This window comes from Typopeltis vanoorti, chromosome 3, assembly GCF_054136105.1.
Source record: "Typopeltis vanoorti isolate ZY-2024b chromosome 3, IOZ_Tvanoo_1.0, whole genome shotgun sequence".
NCBI classification, from domain to species: Eukaryota; Metazoa; Arthropoda; class Arachnida; order Uropygi; family Thelyphonidae; genus Typopeltis; species Typopeltis vanoorti.
Window position 1 is genome coordinate 93,125,078 of NC_143551.1, and position 10,345 is coordinate 93,135,422.

Sequence of the window (10,345 nt, forward strand, 5' to 3'; positions counted from 1 at the left end):
ACTTAACAATCGACGGCACGAAAGATGAAAGTGATAATGAATGTAGCAGAAGCTAAAAAACATAATGCAGTTAAAGGTAAGGTGGCGAGCAGCATTGACTGTGAACAAGCGTGTATGACTGGCATCTCATTCACTCTCTCAACAAAATTGAGAGAGTGAATGAGAGTGAACAAATGAAAGTGAAAATGTGATGCAAGATTAGAAAGTTGAGTTGGTTAACATAAGGCAAGAGATGAAATGAATGCAGAATGAAGTTAAGAGAATTCTAGATATGCATGGAAGAGTGAAAATGATGAAAATGAATATTTGTATAAAAGAGGAAACGAAAGATCTGCAAATAGCGTTGTATGGTGATTTGATTATTAAAGGTATACTGGACAAGAGGTTGCAAAAGGTATGCTGTCCTGGAGGTAGAACGAGTAGTGATTCAGGCATTGAATATGAGAAGTAAGTGAGTGAGCAAAAGAGTCGGTAGTTGTAATAGAGACAAATGACTTGACTGGGAACAAAGAACACATCAGATTGGATATCAGGAAGTTGTTAAGATGGATAAAAGATAACAGTGTGATAGGAAAGGCAGAAAGCGTGTTGCCCAGGTTGACAATGGGGAGATGAGGTGAGAGCAAGGATTTTGAACGATATATTAGCAGAAATGTGTGAGGAGAAAGAAGTGTAGTTTCTTAATGTGTGGAATGAGTTTGAAGGACAAAGTGAGCTGTATATGGATGGACTGCATGTGAATGATTTTGGTGTGAGTCACTTGGAAAAACTGGTGCTGTAAGGTATAAAAGTGAGTGCAGAGAATGAATCTGATCAAGTGGCAAGTGATGCAGAAGAATGGAAGAGTAAAACATGAGAGCTTGAAGAGATAGTTATGAAAAAGTGAATGGCATGAGTATAGAGAGAAAACAAGTGTGCAAGACAGACAGGGAAAAAAGGAGGCTCAGGGTGGACAAGGGAACAAAGCATCAGAAAGGAGGATGCTCCAAGAGGATGTCAGAGAGAGAGAGAGAGAGAGAGAGAGAGAGAGAGAGAGAGAGAGAGAGAGAGAGAGAGTGAGTGAGTGAGTGTGTGTGTGTGTGTGTGTGTGTGTAGACAAAAAAGGGAAGGGGATGACCTGGGATCAAGGAAAAACAGTGGGATATGAAGAAGGTCCTAAGATGAATAAGGGGGAAAAAAAAAGAAATGGCTCGAGTTAAGCATGGAGAAGTCACATCAGGTGGTATCAGTGGAACTAGCTATAGATCCAGGAATGAGCTGCTATGTTTGTATACAAATGCTAGAAGTGTAAGAAACAAGGCAAATGAAATGGATGCATTAATTGAGTCTGTTCACCCAAGAATTGTTGAAATAAGTGAGACATGGTTGGATGAGGACGACATCCTGAAATAAGTGAGACATGGTTGGATGAGGACGACATCCTGAAATAAGTGAGACAGGAATAGAGATAGAAGGGTAGATGTGTTTTGTGAAGATAGAAAGGGTAAAATGAGAAGGGGGGGGTGCTATTGACGATAGAGAAAGAGCTATGTCCATACAAGGTAGAGATGTAACAAGGATATAGTGGTAATGGTTTTGAGACAGTATGGTGCGAGATAGAGGTGAACAGAATGAAATATCTTGTTGGATGTTGCTATAGACCTGGTAATGTGGATGGTAGTGACTATGAAATGTATAATCAAATTAGCCAAAAAAATAAGAAAAGGGTGATCATTATGGGTGATTTTAATTATGGCAATATAGACTGGGATAATGAGATAGCAACTGGAGATAAAGAAAATGAGTTTCTTCAGTTTTTGAGGGGCAACTACCTCAGACAGTATGTAACAGAGGGCACACCACGACTGAGGGGCTTAGATTTGATCATCTCATCACAGGATGTAATTAAGAGGTGTCAAATCATCCTCCAGTTGGTCAGAGTGACCATGAAGTGATTACCTGGGTAGTAGCCAGCAGAGTGAGGACCTCTGTGAGAAAAGAGTATATGTGGAACTATAAGGCTGGTGAATATGAGCTCAGGAGAGCTCATATTCATATCTAGTAGAAGCAATGTCTAAATGTATTCCAAGGGTCAGAATGTTAAATAAGGTAGGTGTGAAATGGATGAATGAAGAGATTAAGCATGCGATACAGAAGGAAAAGGCATTATGCAGGCAGCATAAGAAAAGTGGTAATAATCAATTCCATGAGGTTTACAAAGAACAGGCATGTAGGGTGACTTGGTTGATAAGGTAGCAAAAGTGAAATATGAGCAGCAGTTAGCTAACGAAACCAGAAAGAATCTTAGAGAGTTCTTTCAATATGTAGCCAGCAAAAAAAAAAAAGAATGATTATGGAAGGATGACACTGATTGGAGAAAAATGGTATAAGGACAACTGCTGCAGAAGATATAATGGAGATACTTAATTAGTTCATAAAGGTCTTTCATTCTTGTGATTGTGACATCAAGGAGAGTTTCAGAGCAGTTGATGAGGAGGAGAGACTGAATGTAAGTGAGCAAGAGGTATATGGAAAATTGAACAAACTTGATGTTAATAAGGCTGTGGGACTTGATAATAAACCACCACATATTTTGAAGGAATGTGCCAGGGAGTTGATATCTGCCTTGACATATTTTTTTAATATGAGTCTTGCACTGGATCGAGATCCAAAGGAGTGGAAGGAGGGCAAGATTGTGTCACTTTATAAGGGAGGTGATAGAACTCAAGCATCAAATTATAGGCCTATCTCTATTTCAGATGTTGTGGTTAAGGTGTTGGAGAAGCTGGTGGGAATGAGGATGCCAAATCAATGTTGTAAAATGTAAGATTTTAAAATTTGGGAAACAAAGATGGGATGTAGAATTTATACTTGGTGGGAATATATTGTTGGAGGTGGAGGAAATAAGAGATCTTGGGGTGATAGTAGATAGGAATCTGAAATTCAGGGGACACATTGCCAAAATTGTGAGAATAGCACAATGAATTCTGTGAATGATGAAGGACACTGACTTGTAGAAATAAGGAGATTCTTGTTCCATTGTATAAGGCTCTGATTAGGCCATACATGGACTACTGCACAGATTTGGTCACCTGGTTTTCAAAAGGATGCAGAGATGTTGGAAAGGGTCCCGAGGCAACTGACTAAGGTAGAATTGTAGAATCTAATTGCTGGAATGTCGAATATGAGGAAAGGTTGAGAAAATCCAATTTACAGAGTCTAATGGATATGTTGAAGAGGGATGATATGATAGAGACCTACAAGTTAGTAATAAGGGGATGTTTTAGGATCAATGTTGAAGAGGTTTTACATAAAACGGTGGGATCATCAATGGGGAGATCAGGGAAGAACCAGGGGTAATTCCTGGAAACTATATAAGGAAAGTGTGATCAGGGTAGTGAGAGGCAGGTTTTTTGCATGCAGAGTTGTGAATGATTGGAATGCCTTGCCTGACAGGGTGGTGTCTGCAGAGAATTTGAGTGTGTTGAAGGTGCAGTATGATGAGCTGTGTGTATGAAAAAAGGACCTCCAAGATGAGTCTTTGACACCATGGGGGGGGGGTCTCAGGATAGTACTAAAATCTTCAGCCAAAGGAGGTTGAAAACAAGGGATTCTAGATTAAACACTCTCTAGCATGCAATGGATGATCTTATAAAGGTACAGTTGCCACCTTTGTGGTGAAAGGAATTGTGTAGTGTGTAATTTGGACATTGGACGCGGACAGCAGATGTATGTTATTTGTGCATATAGATGTTATTTGAGTTTCTATCAAGATTGGAGGTCTGGTCTGAATGACTGTAAGTGATGATGAACAGTGGCACACTCTGGATTTAATCTTGGAGGGGGCCGAGCACTCAAGATTTAATCTTGGGGGGGGGGGGGGCAAATCTGACTGAGCATCTGCAGTGATCACCAATACATAATACCTGTGATCTCCTCTGGCTTGGCTTGGGGAAACGAAGCAGCGCCCGAGCACTACTTCGTTCACCTTGCGTTCACAGCGGCCAGGATTCCAGAGCGCTATAGGGTATTCCCATCTTATGTGACCGCTAATTCATAAGTAGCATAGAAATAGAAGACACGACACAACATAAATTTAAAAAAAAAATGAATTTAAATTAGGGAAAGATTTTTAGAAATTTTTCTATTGTTGTTTCCTTTTTCTTTTGGAGGGAGCCAGGGCCCCTTGGCCCCCCTCCCTGGGTGCACCAATGATGATGAATGACATTAATATTACAAAGTATTACAAAGGAATTTCTCTGCTAATGCCACAGATGTTAGTGAAGTGGATGTGAAAGTGAGTTTTTAATGAGGATATTCTGGCATGGTAGTAGTAATTGGTTGTATTATGTATTTTTTTATTTTTTATTGGAATTAGTTGAAATGTTTTATTTCTAACCCAGCTCTCATATCCATAATTTAAAATTGGTTTGAACCGTCTCACATAGAGCTAGTTTCTTGCTTTGACTAGTTTCTTTCTTATTCCATATATTCAGTTCGCTGCCTAATATACCAGGTGGGTTAGTTGGTCTCATACGGAAGTAGCAGAGTTTTTCCTGAAAAGCAGGCAAACCAGCCATTAGAACATGTAATTAACATACATAATACATTGGCCTAATAGCCTGAGTTGCTTCAGCCATAAATCTAAATAAACATAACCAAATCCTACAGTACCAGGTTTGCTAATTTAATTTTGCCATCTTCACTAAAAATTGTGCCTAAATAGCCAAAATATTTTACTTGTTCTATAGGTTCACCACTGAGAATGCAGCTGAAGTTTTATGCCTTTGTCTATTTTCATAGTTTTGATCTATTTATTGCTAATTTTCATGCCAAAGTTATTACAGATTTTATTCACTTTATTAGAAGTTTTTTTTTTTGACGACCTCTGGGTCTGGTTCCCACTGATGAGGCCTCAATAAAGGTCGAAACCAGTCTGGATAGTGGCCCTTCCCTTAATGCATAGCATTATACATGTCCACAAGGAGATGTGCTTTGCATTATAGGAGATACTAAGACAAGTGGCGATGAGAGCTTGGTCCACCTTTACCATGAGTTGCCTCAGTCCTGCAGATACTTCAGGTGCAAACTTTACACTTGGATAAAGGATTAAACTAAATTTATTATTTTATTCAATTTAGAGAATCCTGGAGACTTGCACAAGGTGTTTATGAATATATCATCTGCATAAAACAAAGAGCTAAGTTTAATATCTTCCTACTACCTTCAATTCTAATGTCATCTTCCTGCTACCTTCAATTCTAACTGCTGATTCATACAATTTAAATATAGGTATTTACTGCTCTTTATAAAATTGACCCCGTATAATTGCAGCATTTGGAAAGCTTTTCTCTGGGCATCTTGTCATATGCCTTTTCCAGATCTAAAAAACTTAAGTAGCGATACTTGCTATATTCTCATGATTTCTCAACAATTTGTACAACAAATAGTTAAGAAATCATGACTAATATGAAATTATGATCTCAGCAACCTCTATTTGACCTGAACTCAGCTAGTTCTTCTCCAAGGTTCCTCTTCCACAATTTTTTTTGGTCTCTTTTCAAGCATGCTTGCATAAATCTTACCTGGAACACTTAGCAGAGAAATTCCTTTGTAATACTCAGATTCAGGTTTATTCTCCTGTTTATCTCTACTCCAATCATCTAGAACTCAACCTTCTGAGCAGGCACTCTGAATTATGCAGTGTAGCTGCTGCAAAAACTTTATACTCATATTTGACCATATTTCTTTAACCTATACATGAATCTAACAGATAATCTTAGGCGTTGATGGTTACTCATGATTTATTTTTCACGGTATTAACAACACCACAAACACTTTTATCAACAAAGATGTTTTATTAACACTAATATTTCGCTGATTTTCAAATCAGCATCATCAGAGCACAACACACATGTAAACGCGACAGTGAGTGAGTGAAACAATATAATTGCAAAAGACAAAAGATCTAAAGTCCTATTTTTGGCGCCCTCTAACAGGGAAAAAAAAAAAAAAAAAAGTTATCCAGGAGTTTCTTAGGATAACCGTCTCCCAAATTTTTGGCAAATTAATGCAACCATATTTGTTAAGGTTGGGAGAATTCTTCAAAGCCATTGCTGACTCAAAAAATAATCTTTCAGATCTATAACGACTCCTAAATAGCACATTTGTTTTCCTCCATCTAATCCTGTGTGAAGGAGTGTCCAAAGCGTGGTCTGCCAGTCCCGACTTGCCATAGTAATAGTAGCGAATGCATCTTTCATGTTCTTCCAGGCGGATGTTCACTGATCTTCCTGTTTGCCCATAATAGGCCAAGTCACAGTCACATGGAACTTCATACACTCCTGGGTGTGCTAAAGGGTGAAGTTTATCCTTTGGCAAGCGGATCAGAGTTGCCAGCTTGACATGAGGTTTGAAGGTGGTGCGAAGGCCATGTTTCAACAATACTTTGGCTACAACACCTATACTTATACCTATACATGGTACTAATGTACTATAGGTTGATCGACAAACCTCTCATGTATGGGCTCAAGATAAAAAAATAAAAAATATTTCTGGTCAAATATCACCTATTTCAGCTGCCTTTTCACGTTTCCCGTTTTTTATGATTTTTTCCTACTTCAAGTACTGATATTTACTCCTTTTTTGCATTCTTCTTGTGATATTTTCCACTGCCATTCTGTCACTGCTTGTTTTGTTTAATAATTTTTCAAAGTAATTACTACAGACATCTAAAATATCCTTACCTTCAGTTTTATATCATCTTTCACTCCTTTTATAATATTCTTTCTTTTTTCAATAGTCTCCAGAACATCTTCCTAATATCTGTCTTCTTACCAAAATATTCCTCATGACTTTTGCTTAGCTATCTTTACACATAGCTTAGTGCTCTTAATATTTCTGTGTATTCTTTTAGAGTATCTGCTGACTATTTGCTAGGAATTTTAGTATGCTTTCTTCTTTTCCAGGACTGTTTCTTTAACGTCTTGTGTGCACAATGGTGTTTTTATTATTTTTTTTATCCTTGCAAACAACTTCAACATGCCTCCCTAGATGAATCAATGGATTTTTTTTTTCAGTTTGCCACCAAGACTTCAAGGTTTGTTTCTTGTTTCTGAACAATGTCATTTTTTACTGAATAATGTTTGCATAGTCAAGTTTACTGTTTACTTGTAAAAGTTGCTCTACTTTAATTCTTTACTTTATTCTACTTTGCTTTACTACTTGACTTTACTTTGCTCTACTTTAATTACTTTAATTAATTTTAAAACTTTCTTACATACTGTTCTTTTTAATGTGAATATCCATTTTAATTCTACTTAAAACTAAGTGATGATCACTTCCAATTTCAACTCCTCTGTATATTCTTTATCCTGAACCAATATGAAGATATTGTTATCAATCAAGAATAACAGAGTTAATGAGGCTTTTCTTATTTCAATTTAGATTGATGTAATCCAAAAATTTATTTAAGATAAATATGTTTAGATTTATTTAGTCTAAATACATATGACTGTGTAAAACAGTAATTCTTAGTTCTCTCGCCCAACAGTCAAAGTTAGCTACTAGCACCTATAGAGTGTCTCTCTTTCTCCCTCTTAGGGTTTTCAGTTATAGGCTAACATCTTCCACTTGTGTGTTTTTGTATGTGTTATTATAATTTTTATATTCTATCCTAGCTCATGGAGCATCCATTGCTGTCAGTTTCAATCAGACCTTTTGGTTGGAAAGACAGGTTCAAATCCTGTCTAAGATGCAAAGAACCTTTATCAAAATTTTTCATCTGAAGGGGAATGAGAGGTGACAGGAACTTTTCTATAGAAACTCCAGTTTTTCATCTCCAAAACAGGTAAACCAGCCAGAATAACATGTAATATTGTTATTCATTGCAGACTATGGGAATAACAATTAACCCTATTCTATCATATCCAGTTTTGAAAGTTTGCTTCAAGAATGCATATAGTTCCTGACCTGTGCCTGAGCAGCACTGATCTTTTTCGATGCTCAATTCCATGATCTAGCTTCAAGCTATCTCCTATACTTTTCATAATCACTCCCCTGGTACTTCCAAATATCTCCTTTCCTCATAGAAGTTATCATATGGTTGTCCACTATCCAATTGATCAATTTATGGTCACTTTTCCAAAATGTTATTCACATGCATATCCTCTGATGATATCATAAGATCTGAGACTCTTCATTCTCACATACCTTCAATATATACTGCGTGTTATCCCTCGAAAAAAAGGTTTTTGTTTTTTCCCAAACAAACAAAGAAATTACTAGGGAAAACACATATAATTAACATGCAGGATACCACTCTGCACTACAAAATACATCCCAGAAATATTGCGCTGCATACAGTGGTCCCCAACTTTTCATGAGTGGAAATGTTTAATAAAATAAATGATGTATACATAAATGTGCCAATTTTCTTTTTTGGAGGAATAGTTACATATGAAATACTTGAAGAAAAAATGAATGAATCTTAACCTTTTGTGTGGACAACTTTCATGAACAAAATACATTAACCTCAATGAGTTGCCATAAATAAATTAAAGAAATGGGTAAAAGGGTAGTAATGCAATTTTAATTCGCTTTACAAAATTAGATATTTCAGGAGTTCATGCATTAAAAAGGAATCCCCGCCTCAAAAAAAAAAAAAAAACTTATAAAAACAATATTGCCGGTTTTTCTGAAATAGTGAGTTATCTTTTTTTACCTTTTACCAAACCGCGAATTGTAAAAACGAGTCCCTTCATTTCTGAGTAAGCACAGAACACGAACTTAGTAAAACGCCTGTATATAAGTAATTTACTTTTAATACTGAAGCCCATATGCCAATTCTTTTTCACAAAATATTATGCCACAAAACTCATTCAAAATCTTGAGAACGAAAGCTACTAAAAAAAGAGTCAACAATTACGATAAGTGTTCACTGAAATATAATTTTGTCTAAAAAAAGCAGACTGCTGTTTCCGCTAAAATTATTCACGCATATTCGATTTTTCAGTATGTATAGTTCAAAAATTTATATTTTTCATTATTTTTAAAAAAAATAAATCAGCAAACAAACTTACAGATTCTACCAATGCCAAATAAAGAATAAAATCATTCAACCAATCACAGTGCAACTAGTCCATGTGAAATATTTTCTAGGCTAAAAAAAAATTATAAATAAATAAATTAAATAAATAAATAAATAAATAAATAAATAAATAAATAATATATATATATATATATATATAAAGTCAATTCTACGTATTTTAGAGCATAGAATTAATACAATGAATTTTTTTTTTTTTTTTTTTTTGTAGACGACAAGGTATGGATATAACTTAATAGTTCCAGCTTGATCTAAAATTGAAAGGAAAAAGCACGAATTTCGTTCTATATTTTTTTGTTCACTTAAAAAGCACAACATGTAAAAAAAATATTGCACGTGTTTGTAGGTTACTCGAGGCTTGATTGACTAAGAATGATATAGTCACTGGAAGGCCTCGACAAATACGTTCACCCCCTCGACCGTGGCGAATAGGTTTCACTAGCTGGCAAGTAGCTACAGACTGAAAAAAAAATTAGAATATTTTTTTTTTTTAATAAAAATGTAACTTCCCAAACAACAGTGCAGCACTACTAATAATTTTGTGAAACTCATGCTGACTAATTAGAATACTAAGAAACGGGAGAGGAAGGTAGTCTTGACCCAGTAAATTTTTCCCACGGTTGGTAAGGTTTTGCATAATTTGTCAAGCACTGGTCATAGGGATAAAATGCAAGAGTTACAACGTTTTCAGAGGACAGAAGGGACATGAGGGAGGAATTAAGCTAATGACAGCTGAAGTCGTTAGCTTAATTCCAAAAAGAGTATAAGTGCATTAGGAGGATAGTGACGTACATTCATCTGAGAGTGCACGGGGTAAGATAGGGATTAACAGGATGAAATGGATAATGTGCTGCTGCTATAAACGAGGAAATGTAGGGAGAATGCAGACGGTATGCATTAACAAATTAGCATGATAAGTTCAGTTCGAGTAATTATTATAGGGAATTTTAACTATGGAGAGAGAGATTGATTGGGAGTGGAAATAATCACAGGGAAGGAAATAAATGTAATTTATACAATTACTGAGAGATAATTATATAAGACAGCAATTACCAAACACAGCCCTCTGCACCACTGGGCATCATAACAATTTGCATGGAGCTACCGTGAGAAAGAGGATCTTAAACCCACATTAATCAACAATTTGCCATATAATGTAAACCATCTGTACAATTATAGAACATTAAAAGCAGAACTATGGAAATTGGATGAGCACACTAAGAACTGCAATATTTTCCATAGATTACATGAAACATAGTA

At 36.0% G+C, this 10,345-nt stretch overlaps 1 protein-coding gene across 1 annotated transcript in view; it reads right to left on the bottom strand.

Annotated features, from left to right (window-relative positions):
- LOC150108389 (polynucleotide 5'-hydroxyl-kinase NOL9) overlaps positions 1-8,954 on the bottom strand; it is a 148,310-nt gene extending 139,356 nt beyond the window's left edge. Inside the window, exon 1 of the mRNA XM_090415794.1 lies at positions 8,702-8,954. The gene's annotated coding sequence lies outside the window, so the exon portion shown is untranslated. The remainder of the gene's footprint in view (positions 1-8,701) is intronic.
- Positions 8,955-10,345: the final 1,391 nt, after the last annotated feature.